The 19,710-nt window shown below is 41.7% G+C and overlaps 1 long non-coding RNA gene across 5 annotated transcripts in view; it reads left to right on the forward strand.

Moving 5' to 3' along the window:
• The window catches only part of LOC119717152 (uncharacterized), a 102,307-nt gene that overhangs the window by 55,146 nt on the left and 27,451 nt on the right, over positions 1-19,710 (forward strand). For 4 of the 5 annotated variants that reach the window (XR_011809593.1, XR_005266213.2, XR_011809594.1 and 1 more), the window contains exon 3: positions 18,246-18,361. This is a non-coding gene — a long non-coding RNA (uncharacterized lncRNA). Of the gene's footprint in view, positions 1-15,645; positions 17,994-18,245; positions 18,362-19,710 lie in introns of those variants that run through there. The other variant, XR_011809595.1, reaches the window with a different exon arrangement.

Raw genomic sequence — 19,710 nt, forward strand, 5'->3', positions numbered from 1 at the left:
CTGAGCTCATCCTTTGGAAAGGCAAATGAGTTTTAAAAGTAGTTCAGGTTTGAGTTTTTTTCTTCTGTCCTTTTCCTTAAATCTATTTGTTTTGACATTCCTTTTCTCTTCATACTAAGTTTTGCTTCTAAGTGGCTCGTACATCTTGCTCCTACATCTGCTGAGTTCTAGCTGGCCTGATGCTGGTAATTTTGTGCCCTTTTCAGTCAGCAAGTTTTTCAGAAACTTGTGCTTTCTCACTGGGTCTGACTGTAGGGAAGAGGGTGGTTTTCTCTGCCACAATAATATCATGCTGAGCCCATTGTAGTTGAGTTTTTGGGGCAATTTCATTGGCACAATCAGTTCTGTAAACCTGTCTCTAATGTGTCCATATTGGCAGCATGTAAGTACAGATGTGACTGCTGAAATCTGGTTGTCCACAGCCATAAGGAGGCTGTCTGAGATCGTAATGCTTCTGTTGCAAGTTAGCTATCTTCAGTAGAGTAACTCTACAGTTAAAGAACTTACTACTGTCAACTCTTTGCCTTATCTTTTCTGTGCTGGCTTCAGCCATTTATTCCCTGGCTTCATATAAAGTATAGCTCATTTTATTAGTAGCTTCTTCATTGCTTCTGTAGCTTACAGCCCTTTGCCTGATGTCTGCTAAATCTTCTAGCCTTGAGCCCAGAGACCTCTCACTCACATTTATTTTTCTTTCCAGAGGCTGAATGAGTAACTCCTTGGCTAATGCCCAATTTGTTGCTACCCAGAAGCCCTCTGATTTGAGAGGCAATAGAGTACCTGTTTTATAGCATATCTACTTATCTTATTTCATATCTAATGTGGACAGGGGCATTGTCTTGGCTTTAAACCAAGATGCCTGCAGTCCATGTTCTGGCCTGATGGAAGACGCCTGAATGTGCTGTACCTGTGAACATCATCAAAGCACACCATGTATTTTTAAAGTTACTTTCCCCTTCTCTTCCAGTTGAGGCTCCTCAATCCTTCTTGTCTCTGTAACACTTCCATCATGCCTTGGAGCTGCTGCTGTTGTTCTGTTATGCAGTCCTCTGGGACAGAAGCAGAACTCCTATTCTGCTCGGAATGGAAGTCACCTGGTTTGGGACTGAGCCACAGCTGTCTAGAAGAAAGTAATAGTTGTAGTCCAAAGCATGTGTGGTTCTGTTAGTTCCAAGAGACTTTTTTCTTGTTTACAAAGAAAATCCATAAAGCCTTATTTCTTAAACACAGCAAGGGCAAACATTTTTTTTTTTTTTTTTAAATCCTGATAGTACTGGCTAAAGCCCAACCCAGATCACCTCTGTCTCTGTCTCCTGGACAAATCTTCCTCCAGGAGCCCTCCCACTGTACTTTCAGCTCCTGCTGTATACATGTTCACCAATTCATGTTGTTCCTATTGTGTTTCATTTCTCTAGGAGACCTATGCAAGAAGTAACTCAGACTCAAAAGATTTCCCCTTGTTGCCCATCACCTTGGATGGAATATAAAGGTGGCAACTGCAGCAGCAACTAGGATTAGGCTCGTACACAGATGTTTATCAGCAGCCTCAAACACGATCTGATACATTATGATCTTTAACTTTCTAAGAACTGTTTCGATTCCCTAAAAATGATAATCTTCACATGATCCCCATTTAGTCAATGACAGTTGAATTAAAGAGCCTGATACTTGGCTCGCTGTACATGGATATCTTTCAGAAAGCAGAGAACGCCTTTGCTTTTCAATTCACAGTGCTATGGAGCTGCTTGTGAGGATGGGTAGTACCCATGCACGAGGCAGGCAGTTGTGAACTCTGCATCTGTGTCTCTGTGTATATATGTGTGTGTGTCTCCATCCCCAGCACAGGGAGAAAATCCAACAATATTTCACCCAAATGAGAAATGTTATTCTGCAGATTAAAACCACGCAGTGCCTGGTTTTGTCTTTATTTATGCCTTTCTATTTCCTTCTCTGCTGACATGGGTGCACATGCCGGGAAGCACTGAAGGACATAATTGGCGTTGTGAAAAATTATTGGGAAGCCAGGACGTTCCCTTGCAGTGATCCCCCCCTTCTCTTTCCCATCTGTCACCATCTAATGTGACAAAGTTTTTATCGGGCATTGAGGCAGAGGAGATTAAAAGTAAATACTGCAATCAGGAAGCAGCTGGGGGGAAAATGTAACACATTTCACACTAAGCTGAACAGCTCATCAACTTAGCCTTGTATATCTACAGCGGATGAGAGGGAGGGAGGATTGCAGGGGGATGGTGTAGTGCAACATGCTCCTCCACACTGGAAGGCTGAAGAGGATCATGTGTTTTTCTGTACAAGTAGGATTCATGCTTTCTGGCACTTGCTTGCTTTGGGGAAAAACAAAACGAAACAAAACAAAAAATGACACAGGATCACAGTAGTTTTCCACTTGCTTTTGTAACAAGCTCCTGTAAAGTACTGTTTCCCCAGGCTCTGATTCACATGTTTTTGGACTCCCTTCCTGCTTTAGTGATGATTGTAGGTACTGTCATGTCCTATTCAGCTATCAGGGCTTTACCAGACATGTAGCTCTGGCTGCCGTATGTTCCTGTTGCACCATCTTTGGAGAGCTGCAGCATGCAAGGTTTGTTGGCTAAATGGTAAGGATTGTGTACGGGCAAATACAATGTTTTAGGCTTGTGAAGCTGAACAGTGAGATCTATGCTAAGCACTGCTACATTTTGTCCAAACTCATCTGCTTGCAAAGGCATGAAAACTTGAAAAATGTATGTCATATTTCTTAATTAGTATTATTTTTGTGTATAAAAGTTAAGGTCATTGAGCACTACCTGTCACATTCTCTTCTTGCAAAGGTGTTAAAAGTCTTTGCTTTCATTTCCCAAACTTCTGGCTGTGTTTTCTTCCTTTTCTGCAGTAGTGATGTGACATGAGCTCAGCGCTGGTGAGCAAGGATAGGTTGATGGTTGTGGAGGGCTGTCAGAATCCTCTTATCCTTGGGATATATAAAGCCGGGATAGTCAAGGCAGCCTTCTCTGGCATGTTTACCCCTCTGAATGTGACTTCTGCTATGGCTGGAAGGGATTCTTCTAGATCAGGAGGGTCTTCATCTCCAGCATTTGTTTGGTCCTTGACTTTTCTGCTGAGTGCCAGTAAAAGTTCAATTTATGTCATTTATGATGGTATTTTGCGTGACGTTAAAGGCTATTTTGCTAGGAAATAGACTCTGACCCTGTCACTTTAACTAATATGATGGGTTTTCCTTAATTTACAGTTACTTCCGGGCTTTCTTATCGCCTGTTCTTCAACTTACATAAGGTGTCCTGTGTCTGTTAGAAAGTTGTCCAAGAGCAAAAAAATCATAAAATCTTTTCAACTACTTGCTGAATAGTGAGATTGCACAGTGTCTTTTCACACAGGGTGAACTCCTTTTCTTGTGCTTGTTTTCCAGGGTGGCCCTCAGTCAACTGATGTAGGTTGGCATTGTGTAGCTATTTGGTGCCCTGCTTTGGTGCTGTCACTCTGGGGTCATCCAGCCAGGAGAGCTGTGACTATGGAGAAAGTGTATCCCAGCATCAAGCAATAACTATGGGATGATTCTGTGGCTTCCCTAAATCTTCCAAATAACAGAATGTAAGAATTTCTTGGTATTCTACTGGTATGCCTGTTCCTCCTTGTAAATACTTGAGTTGACTTTGATCTAATGAGTTAATCATTCTTTGTTGATTGTAAAATCCACCAAACAGGACAGCTATGCAAGTCTGTGCTTTCTAAATGTTTGGTTGGTAAAAATGTGGAACCTGTAACTTCTTTTGGTGTTAACTTAAAACACAATATCCTGCCACTGGACTGCCAGCCATGGGTGCTTTGTCTGTATTAAGGCATTTACATTACTGGCTAAAGAACTCATATGTCCATAGTATGGAGGGAGTGGGGTAAGGATTTAAAATATGGCAAAGGGTCATTATTATACTTTTCCCAATATCTCCTCATTATCAGAAATAGGCAAGTTATTGAGGATTTTTTTTTCAGTAGCTTATGAGTTATTCCTTAGTGTTTGATAGCTACATTCTGATAATGCTGTCTGCAACAAGCAAGCACTTGTCCTCATTATGGAAATACTCATTTGTTCCCCTGTTGATTTGGTCACGTGTTTTATCTTAGGTTTGTAGGCCTTGATCTTGTCTTCTGTGTTGCTCTATCTCCAAACGTGTGAACACGAATATCTTACAAGCCAGATCTGGAAGTCTCACCCTTAGTCTCACTTCACTCCTAGTGATACCAAAGCCAGATAGAGGAGAAGGAACCATGATGTCCTGCAGAACACAAGACATGAGAGGAATTAAACTGGTGAGGAAGGAGCTTAGGAAAACTGCTAGATGGAGTGTGTGCGGGGAGAATTGAGCTGGGCCTTGAAAACCTCCAGGGATGAAGATTCCAGAGCTCTCTGGGTAACACATTCCACTGCTTAGCTATGGTAAAAAATGGTTTTCCTTGTATTCAGTCAGAACCTCCCCTCCTGCAGTAGATGGCCACAGTCTATCATCCTTCTGCCATGTGCCTCCATGTAGATCCTGGCTGTATTTTAGTAACTTAGGATATGAGGAAATGGCCTCAATTTATACCAGGGAAGGTTTAGATTAGATGTCAGGAAGAATTTCTTCATGGAAAGGGTATTCAGGAATTGGAACAGGCTGCCCAGGAACTGATGGAGTCATCATCCCTGGAGGTATTTAAGAGACGTGTGGATGTGGTGCTTAGGGACATGTTTTAATGGTGGACCTGGCAGCATTAGGTGATGTCAGGGCTTGATGATTTTATGGGTCTTTTCCAACCTAAATTATTTTATGATGCTATAACCTCCTTTTAGGTGTTCGAGTCAAACAGGCAGGTCATTCATACTGGGGAGAGAGAGGAGGATATCTCTGCCTACTGCCTCCTTAAAACCTCACTCATTGTCAAAGAGATTTTACTGGTACTGCACAAGCTGCTAGAGCTGGCCAAAATAGATGTGGAACATGTACAACTGAGGGACAGTCTACAAGCATATTGGCCTGAACGTATTATGAAGCTGCTGGATAAATCCCCCCATGTTCCCTATGTGATCACCCCCCCAGGAATTCATGTTACATGGGGGGTTTTCAGGCTGACACTGTCACTGTTGCTGTCATACCCATTTTTCGAAATACCCATGTCTTCAAGGAGGGATTTTATTCTTTCTTCCTTTTTTGATCTGATGTTAATAAAGAATTTAGCACAGTCCATAATGTCATATGTCATATTGCCATATGTCATATGTAAATCTAGTACTAGGTTGGTACCTTTTACCTTCAGGTATCTGTGAGCTATTTCTTTTTGGATTCCCAGAGTGAGCTATTTCATTTGGATTGAAATCCCTTAGGAGACGGGGCTTTCACACAAGCATTGGATAACTTGACATGATTTTATCTTTGGTCAGGCTAGAACTGTCCATTTCAGTCCTGCAGCCATGACAGAAGTGATACAGTGGGGTAGAAAATGTATTTGGGATCTTGTACAGCTTATGCCCATAGCATACTGGTAAAAGCCACCATTGACATTTTATTGTCACTGGCACCATATTTATTTGAGAAATTTTGTTCCTTTTTATACAACTCCCTTACCTGTCTGCCAAAGTCATGGACGTAGAGATGCTCTGGCTCCTTTACAACACTTAGACTGAGGGGATAATGCGGAAAATAGCCTTGGGATGATTACCTCAGTCTCCATCATGAATTCACCACTTCACTCTGTATCCCTCATGCTTGGAAACTCTACAGACTACATTACAGGTTGGGAACTTCTTTTCCCCAGTCTTCAAGGTGGGAATAACAGCAGTTGCTGAAGCCAAAGTCACATACCTGGTGCATTTCCTTCCCCAACCAAAGCTGAACAGAGAAGATGACTGGGTAATTTTCTTTAAAACATTAGTGCAGAGCATCATGCTGTGGCTAAATATCTGCTCATAATTATCACCAGAAAGTTTGCCTGAGTCTTCCTTCTGCTTCTGTCTTCTGAATCCAGAAGAAACCCATGCAGTCTATATTTATGCCTTCTAATGGTCAACTGACGGTACCTTCCTGTTTAATAGTGTGTTTTTTTAAATGAGAAAGAACTGACTTTGAAGCAGCTACTGCCTCAGAGTGCAGTCATGTGAGAAGGCTGGCTCAGCCCTTGGAGATGTCCTCTCCAAGGAATGCATTGCTGCAAGAAGCCTGGCTGGTAGCACAGAAAGTAGTACTTCCTAAGGGTTAGGTGGATGCTTTGCTGGTAAAGATTCTGCCTTTTGGATAAAACATAAAACTGAGGTTCTGAACACTTGCATATTTTTATAAGTGCTCCCTGACTCTCTCCTAGGTGTATTATAAAGAGTGCTTGTGCTTTGTTTGGGCAATACCAAGTACTGTGATGAAGTGCAAGTAACTCAATGGGATTTATACGAGCTTATGAAGCGGAGAATAAACCCCATAGTTTGCACAGTAAATCAATTTGTAAAGCGCTTTGGGATCTTTCTGGATGAAAGGCGCTATATAAATGTAAGCCATGACCATTCATCATTATTGAATATGAAATAGAGATATACACTCTATCAAGCTAGCAGCAATAGGCTTGGGCTCATGATTGCTCACAGGCTCCAATCAATCATCAGATCACGACATAATGCAGCTAGAATAAAAAAAAAAAAAAAAAAAGAAAGAAAGAGAGAAAGAAAGAAAACCCACAGCAAATCATTCCAAGCAATGCAATTAATGGGCATCCAGTATAAATAGTGGTCTCAGTCAGAGAGACTGGGCTTTTCCTGAACTGTAGAGTCGATGCCAGAGCTATACAGTGTGAAAGAGAGAATTACTAACCTAGTGTTAGCAGGAAAACGAAAGATTCCTCACAAGCAGTATACCATATAGACATTCACTACAGTTAGTCTAAAAAGACTTTGTGAATATGGTTTTCAGAATTGGCTTTATTTATTTATTTATTTGTTTTTATTTGGGAAATGGAAAAGAAAAATATTTTTGTGTAGAAAATGTTAGGCTTTGTTCTACATTGAGTCACAGAGGTGCTGTTCATTTTTGGCACTAAGCTGTAGCCCAGGCACCTAACCTATCACCCGCCACCTAGCCTTGGTTGCCATCTGTAGCATATGTGGCTCCTGCAATACAACGTGCACCAAAACACTGTCCTCATAGGATGCAAGGATTGGGAACAGACTGCCTTGCATGCCAGGGTGTATAATCTGTTTTCTGTTGCTCATCCTTGGAGAGGCTGCCATGATGTGCTCTATTTTATACCAATTTAGATGGATGAAGTAGGGATGCTCCAGTACTAGGCCTCAAGAGCCATGCAAACTGAGGGCTTTCTTCACTTGGTCAAGAGCTTTCTGTCTATATATATTTGCCTTATAAGAGAAGTCAATACCAGGTGTGAGGTTCCCTTCCTCCCCCCTTCAATTGTGCTGATGCATCTGTCTCTCAAACTGCTGTGATGCTATGGGATATAATATTCTGCTCTCATTTTCTGTTTGTTCGCTATTACCAAAGAAAGATTGAAATTTAATAAAATATAAGAGAGGGGAGTGAACACTGGAATAAGAAAGTGGGGGGAGGGGATCAACAATCCCATTACATAAAACCTGTCTTATCACAGGTCAGCTCGGGTAGACCAGGTAACCTCTTCTACTGCTGTGATCACCACATGGTAGCCTACAGATTACATACGGTCCATAGCACCTATATTGCAGCCTGCAGCTATCTTAATTTCCAGTTTAGCGGTGTAGCTTGACATATTCTGGAATCACTAGGTAGAGCAGATCTACAGGTATCCTTTCTGTGCTAGAGGTGCTGCAATTCACTGCTCTGTCAGCGGGTTGACTGTAGGATTGGGAGATGGAGGATCCTGAACACTGAGCCCACAGGTCTTTTAAATAAAGTCTTTTGCACAAGACTTGCTGGCAATGTGTTTTCACTCACACTTTCCATAGTTTTTGAATTGTGTGTACTAATAGCAGGTGAAATTCTGCTACTGGTTGGCCTTGTCAGTGTGGGGCAAAAAATATTATTAATAATAATAAAAAAATCAACAATTTGAAAACTTGGATCAGAGAAGTTACAGGCATTAGCTGCAGTCTTGCTCTGTAACATGTATAGCTGCATGACGAGCTTGGTTTGTAAAGCAGTTGGCATGGGAGCAAGAGGAAAAGAGTAAGAGGATTTCTAACCCACCTGCCCTCAGGAGTAATTACATTCCTGTCCCAAGAGGTCTTTCCACATTTTGCGCCTTGGAGGAAACAGGAAGGGTGTCTGCGTTCCTTCCATTTTACCCCTGTTTGGGTGCATCTCTTGGTCTTCCCTGCTTCTGAAGGTTGTTACAGGATAACAGCAAAGCTTTTGCTAAGGCTTAGACTGAATTGAGTCATAGGCATAGAGCGAGCAGCATGTACTGAGCAATCCTTCCCATCAGAGGTTAATTAATTGGTAAATACCAATTTTAGTTCTTATCTCAGTAGGTCTCTGAGAACCTATAATACATGCAGCATCTGATGCCAGGGCTGATAAATACAGTAAAAGTGTGTTTTCTCTTAATTTTTCCTAGCTTTTCTTCAGGGTGGGAATTTATTCCAAGACAGGATCTCAGCCATAGCTTGGTCTTTTCCTTTTCAAACAACCCCTCATACTTAGGTTTGGCAGTACAAATTCTAGCTCTTTTCTGGTTTCCTATGCCACAGACCTTAAGCATTTATCTCAAATCCATGCTCATGAAACCACATAGATCCGTGAACTATTATATCTAGCTCTGAAATTCTTATCTATGCACCACAACATTGCAATTGCATTGTTATTTCTAGCAACAATCGATATCCTTTCAGTCAGGCTTTTAATAGCTTCTTGATTAATTAATTAGTTAATGTAGCTAATTTTGTAGCTTCTTGATTAATTGATTAATCAAGTAATGTTTTTTGCAGTACTTCTACAGTAAAGTGTGGTATAAGTACTATGTAATAGGATATTAATTATTGGCTTTGTTTTAATACTGTTCCAATTGGCTAAATCCTACCAAAAAGTTCATTTGGGCTCAGTATTTTAATATTAGATCTGCCATGGAGTTCTCTTAGTTTGTGTGAGTGGGTGAGCTATATAAGATCAGAACAAACAGAACAGATACCGTAGATTTATTAAAATCTAAAAGTGTTAAATTTTTCAACTCTCTGTTAAAACTCTGCAATATTTTAAGAACCTGTTGGCAGCATATGCCTCTACAGTTACTGTGTCTATTTGGCTTTTAGGCTATAGTTTCATATGGGCAGGGATACACCCTTACAAAATGCTGGTCCCCTTACAAGATAGCATCTGGCATATAAGACTGATATATTTAAATAAATAGGTTACCAAGTGAATTTCTGTAGTTGGTAGAGGTTTATTCCTTTCTTCAGCTGAGATTATACCTGGAAAGCTGTTCCATATGCTGGTGCCAGTTCCTAGCATCACTGACTAACTGGTGAACTGGTGAACTAATATAGCAGCAGCAGTGTAGCTTAGCTGACAGGGCTTGTAGCAGCCTCATCTTTTCACACTCAGCACAGTCCTGATGATAGTACTATGTTTGCTTTAGGAAGTTTTGGGAATGTGTTTGCATTTATGAAAATCACAGGGAAGGAAGGTAGTAAAAATACTCCCTAATTCTAAAATCAAGGAAGGGAAGACTCTCAGGCCAAGGAGATCCCTAGAAGCCATAATTGATGGTCAAGTGCATTGCTATGTGAATAATTAAAGGAAGAATCACCGTGATAGAGAATTCCACAGTATTAAAAATATGAACTAATGCCCAGGGCAAAGGCAGGGAGTAAGAAGAACTGACCCAAACTATGCTGTGTTTTATATTACCACTTGGGAAAGTATTTTGGGTCACAACGTTGGATCTCTGGACACATCAGCCCAGTGCCCCAAGGACACAGTCTTCCTCTTCCTGCTCTGTTTCTGACCCTCTGTAAGTATCTGGCCATTGCCAGAGGTAATGTTCTAATGTTGATTGCAACCTTGCCTGACATAGCTACAGTGTTGGACAAAATGGATCTTAGTTTAGGAGATCATAATGCTTGGGCAGAGTGGAAACTCGAACAGGTGGAAGGGAGAAAGCAGATTACCTGTGGAGTGTGAATGGGTCTTCTGATTTCATATGGGACGGAGATGATTTTCTTCATCATAGCTGGCATGCTGCTGTGTTTTAGGATATCAGTAACACACCAGTATTTTAGTTTTTGCAGAGCAGTGCTTACACTGAGTCAAGGACTTTTCTGCTTCTCTTGCTGCCCTGCCAGCAAGGAGGCTGGGGGTGCAGCAGGAGCTGGGAGGTGGCACATCAAGACAGCCAAGACAGACTGGCCAAAGAGATATCCCATACCATATGGTGTCTTCTTGCTCAGCAATAAAAGCAAGAGTGCTTGGCCAGTGGGGCTGCTGTTGTTTGGGGACTGGCTGGGCATTGGTTGGCTAGGGTCAGCAAATGCATTATGCAGCACATTATTATTATTATTATTATTATTATTATTATTATTATTATTATTATTATTATATTTGTATTTTCTTTCTTTCTTATTAAACTTCCCTAATCTCAACTAACAAGTTCTCACACTTTAGCTTTTCCACTTTTCTCTCCCATCCTATTTTGGGGGAAGTGAGTGAATAGCTGTGTGGTGCTTAGCTGTCTGCTGTTTTTTTAGATTCAGGACAAATGTAGATCTGTTTCCAGGACAGTGCTAACACATGTTCAAGGCATTCTGGTAGAAGAGTGCAGCTTGGTGAAAACCTAATAGGCTCCTGAATCACCTTTTACCAATCACTTTTTACCAATAGGCATTTCCTCATAGACGGTTACATGTGTATGAACTGCCCTCAAACACCTAGCTAATGATGAGTTTCAGTGACATTAATAAGGATTAGAGGAGGTAAGTGTCCCCATGTGAGCTTATTTGCACTTGATAACTACCTTGGAGAACTGAGCAGCAAAAACAGGGCCATAATCAGAGACTGAAGTCCCTGCTCTGTAAACTGCCCTACCGAATAGAGAATGCCACAGAAGCTGGGCTTGCAGTCAGACCTTGTTTAATGTCTTCTTGATTGTTTTCATGCAGCTTTATTCTGTCAGAGGGAGTATCAGACTACCATAATCTTTCTTCAGTTCTGCTGACTGAGAGAGCTTTTTAAAATAGAAGTCCTGAAGGAGTTCCTGTAGTTAGTGCTGAATTTCAGGTAGCATAAGAAATGCATTTGTGTGCTGTTTTTGTGAGCCTGTTTCCAAATGTTGCATTTCTCATTTTATGCTTACCATTTTTAGAATAGTCCAGATAGGATGTCTGTCAGCTGTGCCCAGTAGCAGACAACGTGTCTTCGGATATTCAAATTAGGCGCAGGTAAAACTTCCTAGGAGACCTGTGCTGTGGTGAAACACGTTACCCAGAGATGTGGTGGAACTTCCATTCCTGGAAATTTCCAAGGCAAAGGCACTGTTGACATGTTCTAGGGGTGGTAATAGTCTCCTTTCATGACTGGACTAGATATCCCCCAACAGGTCTTTCAAAATGACCTGGTGAGCTCACTGCTTCCTTTGGGACAGCTCCTCCTCTCTCACAATTCTCACAGGAACAGCAGACCCATGCGCAAATAGACAGCTGTCCTCCACCTAACACTAACTGCCAGGACCTCCTTAGCTGAGAAAGGTAATTTTTACTTCACCTCGGGGGCAGCCTAGGTTAGCCATAGCAGAAGCTGGTGACTTGGTTGCATCTCCACGTTAGCTTGTCTCCAGAGAAGTCAGTGTGAGGTGTATCAGTAATGATTGAACTGAACGGTGAGCATTGAAAGCTTGATAGGCGTGAAGCCTTCCTCTAGAAGCAAAAAAATTCATGCATTGGTGGAGACACTGGAAAAACTGGTGAAGTGTTGACAGGATTCTGTTGCAGGAAACAGGCACTGAGGCCTGCAGGCAGCAAAACAGTCAGATCCCCAAATCATGCTGTGCATGGAGACCATGAAGATGTCAAAAGCTGACATGAACAAGGGCTTCTTTCACATAGTACAGCCACTGGGATTTGATTCATATTGTTTGGGGTTATCCTGTCATGCTGTTACCAATGCAAATGTGTGTGCACCACTGTGCCAGCATGGCAGAGCTATGAAGAGATCAATTTGTGTTGAAATACATGTCATTTTCGCTAGATCTGTAACTGCTTTTTGGAAACTCCTTCCAAGTAATCGGTCTGGAATAAATCACTACTTGTATGTCTTCATTTTACCTCCACCCCTCTGCTGAATCCATCTGTTATCCCATTTTAAGGGAAAAGGCATCTCTGACGCTATGCACAGAAGCCGAAGCTACTCTGTGGCACATAATATTTCTGTAACAATGAAGTTATTGGTCATAACTCATGGCCTTTTCCATTTATGCCATAGCTTTCCCAACATCAATAACAGAGAGAGCTTTATGTCTGCTTAGGCGTATTCCTTGGGCATACTTTGAACGATTCCAGAAACAAAGTTGCAGGACACACCATATTCTAACCGGCTGTGTGGACCGCTCCAGGATCTTGTCCACCCCTGGGCTTTTGTAACTTCATTCATTGACACCCTCTTGTCCTTTTTCACAGGTTAGTCAGGGGTGCTGGTAGGGTCTGTTCTTGGTGTGCTGTGAGCTTTCAGTTTGGTTGTGCGCAGAAGAGGCAGACACACCCAATACCTTGCCTTCCGCTGTGTCCCTCTGAGATTGGAAAATCCTAATTATACACAGGAAAGACAGATATATACAGGGAAGCCAAGACTACATGGATATCTCAGAATATCCTACTTTAACCCACTTTCCAGGGGCACTTCACCATTGTGAAACATTTTGAATTTGTTTTTGTTTCCTGTGTCAAATTCATCTGACTTTTAAAAGAACTTTATTTTCCTGTCATACTGTCACAAGAGGGCAGAATCAGGGCTTGTACATGCAGTAGCATTTAGTACAGCCGAACAAATTGCTGTGTATCTGCTGAGCTGTGCTAACAGAGTTGTGTGCACAACTAGCCTGCAGCTGACATGGGGTAATTCCACTTAATGCTGTCCTCTCCTAGGTTAAGTCAAATGACCTTGCATTTATCGCATGCCAGGAGCATGCATGCGTTCAATTACCAGGCTAAGATTATATGCCATGACTTCTTAAGCCTCAGTAACTTAATCCTCTATCTGAGCCCTGAAGGCTGCTAGTAGACCTTGAATAGGTATCTTCCCTAGGTATTTTTATAAAGCCAGACTGCAGTGATAGTCAGAGCAGCACGTGGTGTCTTCTGCAATGCCGTGAAGAACCTGCTGCTCATTCCCTTGCTAGAGAGCTGCTGTTGGAAACCTGGGTCTCTGTGAGAGCAGTCCCTGTCCAAGTGAGGATATCTTCACCTTGCTGAGAGCAGGAGCTACCTCCTCGTGCATGGCTACCTGAGACACCTCTGCCAATGCAACAGTCTAAATTTAAGGGTGACTGGAAATGTTGGCTTAAATCTGTCTGACTGATAGCATAATTGCGTGGATTTCTTTTAAACAATTAGCTTGCAAATGCATCCTGCTTTGCGTAGATACTTAAAATGTCACATAATTTTAATTACTAGAGAAACTTTAAATACTTTCTATTTTTTCTTTCTATTTTTTTCCTTTCTCAAGGCTAAAAAGTCTGATAATAGAACTACGTTTTTGAAGGATTCATTCATTGTCACTCAAAATAATTGTTGTGATTTGGTTTCCCATTGTCAATGAACTTTGAAACTATTTAATTTACAATGAAACCGATCACAGCTTTGAAATTAGTGAAGCACTCACTGCGAGAAGTGTCTGCTGAACTAGTCTGCATCAATTTGGCTGACTACCAAGTAATTTAAATTAAATGGATTCACATCTGTGTGTATGCAGACAAGGCCTCAGATATGGTAGGGTTAATTCCAGAACTAGTTCAAGAAAGTGGACAAATGCCAAAGAGACCAAAGGTCTCTCACATTCTAACTGACCCTGCTAAATTATCATCAGTGGCAGCACAGAATTTCATGTGCTTTGCTTTCTAGGTGTCCGCTCTCTCAGACCAGAGAACCACAAGGATATAGTCCATGCAGACAGGACCTGAAATATGTCCTTTAAGATGGCTAAGTCTTTACCAATGGTGGTACAGTTTAATGTTTTCCTGCTAATTAATCCTCTGAAAACTAGTCATGAAAGGATAAACAAATCAAGAGACTAGAATCATAAACAGACTTCATGTCTGAGATTCCTGAGTGAATTGCACTATAACTGATCAAATAATGTTCTTCCCTAATTAACACCTCGACATCTTGCTAAGCAGAACCTGTAAGACTCTCTAATATCGCTTATTGTCTTGAATGCTTCGACAGTGCCACACACAACTATGACTGCAATCATCCCTATTAAAGATGCATCTATCTGGAGACTACAGGTCCCACAATGCAATGAGGAAAGCTTCTCAAATAGAGGTAACTTGCTGGGATTTGTAGTCTCTGGGACAGTTCCACCGTACAGAAGAAGAGGATGTCAGGGATTTTACTCCACTAGAGTGAATTAAGAGCTTGTTTAGAGCTCCCAGCAAATTGTTCTCATTCAGACAAAGTTTGGGTGACCTCAGCCTGGATCATGGAAATTGTTCCTCTGGTTTTCCATTTCCCCCAGCTGCTGCTTAACACTTGAAATGGCTCTGGCTTTTTATCTGCTTCCCTTTGTGGGGACAGAGGAACCTGTGCTCTGTGTGTGTGTGCATGCATGTGTGTGTGTCTGGCTGCCTGTCATTACAGCACTAATGGAAATACTGCACGGATCACAACTCTCAATTAGCTCCTCGGGAGATTGCTGTGACAGCCAGTTACTGAACAGCAAGGCCTGAAGGAATGAATTAATTTGTAGTACACGGCAGTTAGAGTCACAGTGTTAGCAATGGAATGAGACAGCAATAGACCCTTATTAGGCTCAACCTGTGTGATGCAAGGGACTGTTACCTGAGGGATGTCTTTCTTTTTTTTTTTTTTTTTTTTTTCCTCTACCACAGCCCCCCAGGGTTAGGAAGGATCTTGGACCACGAGTGAATGAGTTTAGAGTTCTCAGTTTGGCTTGTGGAGTCACTGTCTGCCTGAGGCTGTTTGGCAGCTGGCACTGGGGTTTTCATTCAGCACAGACAAGGGCATGCTGCTCTCCTCCTGGCTTGGAGCCAGGCCAAAGCCACTAAGTGAGTGGTATTCAGGGAAGGTAAGGCTATCTTTCTGTCTGTCTTCAAACAACATCTCTCTTCCTTATTAGTTCAGATAAGTGTGTATCACAGAGGATATCCTAAAGCGGCTGCACCAGGGGATGCTAGTGCCTTGCCTTTGCAGTGCTACAGCTATACTGAGACAGAAGCAAAACCTGCTTCGTGAGGCATGAGCACTCAATCTTTGCAAAGTGTTCCTAGAAAAACTGGAGATCTTCACAGAGAGCCTGAAGTTTCCAAAGATTCAGCCTGCTAACAGCCACACATCCCTGTACCTTGAAGTACCATGCTATGGCCCACCAATACAACTTCTCACCCTCCTATTTTTCAGCTCTGCTGTTTAAAGATTTGTCATCTCTTAATCTGACATCTGCAAAGTTGAATACAAAGGCAAGTCTTGTCTTTTCTTGATCGTGCAATGACTTTTTCCTCAACCTCATTTTTAACCTGTTCTATAGATTTGGCTTCTTAGTGTGCAGAGTGGATTTTCCTGAGTGGACTACCAGCCTTTCTCTTCCTTTGAGGAAGACCATTCACCTGGCAAGATGCAACATGAAGCCAATGAAGTTTTGGGCATACTGCTTGCACAATATAGTTCTGTTTGCTGATATATATCTACCCTCCAGAACCATGTTACATGTAGAGTTGGGAAGTAAGCTGAAAGCATAGGAATGTTCTTGGAGTAATCCTTGCAGAAGGTAAGAAACAAGAAAGGAAAATTTCCTACGGACTTTTAGAGAACTTGGTGCTTGAGAACAGAACTCTGCTGTGTTGCTTTGACAGTCTGAGGAAGATGTTAAATACCACATGGGAATAAATGGAGGAGAGTCTGTTGTAAGTTCTTTATGCTCTGGAGAGAGATGTGTGAATGGTGAGGAAAAGAGAGAGAATTCATTGACAAAGAGCTGCCCTTAGAGGTGGATGTCAGATGACAGTTTATGTTACCTATGTCAACAGAAAGCAGGAAATCAAGCCCAAACTCCTCTCAGCACTGGTGTCTTCATAACTTGGAAGTCAGCAAAGTGGTTGTGAAAGGGTTTGCAGACGTATTAGTGCTCCTCCTGTGGGCAGTATTGCCTTGGAGTGCCTCTTGCTGTCCTTCACATCTGATTGCAAACGAAAGCTGTTGCCTATTGTTTCATTTTTGCAGTCTCTTCCATGATCTTTGTATCTGCTGCTTGTATGAACTGCCTTATTGTCTCCTGCTGCACCTTGTGGACAGTAAGTGGTTCTCCCCCCTTCCTTCCTACAGCTTCATTCTTTATGCAGAGCTCAGAAGTGCTGTCATGCACTGCTGTTGCTTGCAGGTGTCTCACCCAGACAGTATGTCATACTTTGATGTAGTGTATTGATACAGTAATGGTATTTCTGAGTGAGCCCTAATGGTGTGTTCTTAATGATAGAACTTCCTGGCATTGTCCGGTAGACTGCACTAGAGATTTTACATACTGCTGTATGTAAAAAACTGTATTTTACATACAGGGGTCCACGAACAGGTCCCTCTGACAGAGGCCCAGAATAGGTGAACCCCAACTATTTTTCCATGCATTATGTTGAAAATGAAGAGGAGAACATTCATATTGCTGACATGGCTATAAGAAGACCAGAAATGTTACGAAAAGACGCCCCAGGGTCTCTTTTTTGGATCCATATGTGTCCCAGTGCTGTCTCTTGCAAATTAAAGAAAGAGGTTTTGCAAAGGAATGGGATTTGGCTGGGAAAAGGAACGAAGTTTCTCCATGGGCCATTTACAGCCAAGATCTTTTCAGTGACACAATTCCACTATGAATTTTGATGTCCACGATTTGGATTTTTCCATTCTTGATTGTTACTGTATTTTTTTTTCCCCAGATCTTTATTCTGGCTTGGTATGTGTTGAATTTGTTCTGCGAGGTGCAAATGATGACACAAGGACCAAGGCTGAAATACATCAGTTCTTCTTTCTTGTTCTTAAGTGACGGGACAGTTTTGGGACATGAAGTGGCAAAAAGCTACCAGAATGGTTTTGTTACAGAAATGGAGTAAAATTTAGATGAAGAACAGGGGGAGAAACAGACCAGAAGAGAGAGGCAAAGAAAATGGGAATATAGAAAGAGAGGAAAATTGATAAATAAAAAAAAAAAAAAGAGAACTGACTAAAGCAAGAGAAGAGAGAGGGAGATTCTCTCCTGATTAGAATTCATGAACTCCATTCTTACATTAAGTCTATATATGACACCTGGCCTTTAATGTGAAGCTGCCTACGAGCATTAAAAATTAAAAGCAGAAGGTAGGATCCATCCATCTCGGGCAGCGCTGCTCCCCTCCTATCTGAGCTCTGCACAAAGCTATTACACATTGATAAATTATTTTGGGTAATAGCTGAGATATTACATTGTTTCTGAGTGAAGGTAAAATCTCTCCATGACATGGGCATTTATCAGGAGCGCATTTCATCCTATTTATTATGGCCGAGACGAGATCGCAGGCTGCGGGCAGAGCTGGCACGTCGTGCTGATCACCTCCCCCATCGCCTCCCTTCCCTCTGTCACTTAGATGATGGGATATTGATGGAGCTCATGACAAGTTAATTATTAACTAAAGATATGCAGTTCACCTTTGCCAGGGGAGGGGGCATAGAAGAGAGCAACGATAGTTCTTAAAAAAATAAATGTATCCATTGTATCTTAGGATTCTTCTTTCCACCTTCCTCTCCCTTCTACCTGTGGTATTTTACAACACCCCCCCAGCATAATCGGGTAGGTTATTTGAATTCCAGTAGGGTCTGGAAGGCCAGCTGACATGGAAGAACCTCTAAGAACTTTAGGTCTTGTTCAGAAAAAAGTTTCTACTGAAGTTCTTCCCTGTTGGCTTGGCACTGAAGATAAATGGGGAGGAATTTTCACTGTTCACAAAGTAATAAAGACTTCTCTAACTCTTGAGAGGGACAGAAAACAGAGACATGGAATCTTGATTCTGTCCAATAAATGTATATATTTTTTTCTTTGTAGGGTAAGGATGTCCTAACAGACTGAATAAGTCAGCTATTCCTTTCCATGGAGTGCTGGAGGTTCGCCTAAATTCTAGCTGGCTTGCAGGACAAAGGCTGAAAGAGGATGCCACAAAGGTAATGAATGCTTCCTTTCTTGCTCCTCTAAACTCCTGGGGTAACCAGGAAGAGTTTGCTGGTACATGAGGGGCTGTGTCATATTTGCTGCTTGATTGTCTTGGTCACCAAGGGAGACAGGTGCAATATGTGGACCTTTGGGTTAGATTATCAGATAAACTGAGGTATTACAAATAAGAGTTGCTCAGTCCAGGCCATGGATTGAGCAGTCCTTCAGTTTGCAGCGTACAGCTTGCAGTGACACAGTAACTATTACCACATGGCCGGGTACCGTGGGTTACTGTCCCAGCTGAACTGGTATCTTATTCATGATGCAGAGAGAGTCCTTCAGGAAAAAATAAGTGTGTTTGTTTTTCAAAACCCAAGCTGCTCTGGATGCAAGTTTAAAACTACAAGTGTGCCCAATTTCATGCAGGTTGGATTTGAGCCTTAGAGCTCATTTAGGTCCCATCTACTTCACTTCCTTGAAAAAAAGCCAAGGATTGTGATGTGAGGATTGTGGCCCATTAACTTCAAAAATTTCCATAAAATGAAACTTCTGCTTTTGTTCTGCTTGTGTTTTCAAGTGCTGTATCTCAAATGCCAAGTATAACAGATGGGAATGAAGAGTATATACAAGGGGTCTCTTGGCTTAAAGAAAAAATGATTATTGTCCTAGTTGTCCTCATATTGCCTGTGGTAAGGGATGGAAGAATCCTACCTGGTGTTTCTGCAACAAATGTTCTCCCCAGAAAAAAAACACTTTTTACATACTTTCTTCATGCTTTTCAACCTGAAGTATTCAAAAACTTGTGAAAGCTGATGAACAGACATCTCTAATTCTTTGGTGTAAAGCTCTTGTGCATCAACACTGAGCAGAGTAGGGGAAAACTGAGTACTGTTCTTTGAAATCCACCAGTTCTGGACTTTCAGGAACAGGCATAGACATTTCCTTTCACTGACTTTTGTCTTTTACTGTGTGATCTGACAGCTCCAGGGTAATTCTGAGAGATCGATTTCTAAATTATTATTATTTATTTATTTATTTAAATAGCTGCATTTCCTGCTCCACAGTTTTGAGGAACCTCTCTTTTGAAAACATAGATCTCTACTTCTTTGCCTCAAACTGGGGAAGTTGAAGTGCATTTAAAAAAACAAGATTTGGATTCTCAGGTGTAACTCTTCCTATCCGAGGCTATGCTAGATGCTCTTACATCAACAATGCTATGTAAAAGCAAAACTTTCAGAGTGCTCATTTGCTTTACACACTTTGGCTTTCTGAAATCTCCGAAAATCTAGCTGCTTTCTATCAAAGGAGAAGGAGAGATGGGATAGGGCTCCCATGTACAGATAAAGAGCGTTGTCTGAAA

The sequence above is a fragment of the Anas platyrhynchos genome, chromosome 5, assembly GCF_047663525.1.
Source record: "Anas platyrhynchos isolate ZD024472 breed Pekin duck chromosome 5, IASCAAS_PekinDuck_T2T, whole genome shotgun sequence".
NCBI lineage: Eukaryota > Metazoa > Chordata > Aves > Anseriformes > Anatidae > Anas > Anas platyrhynchos.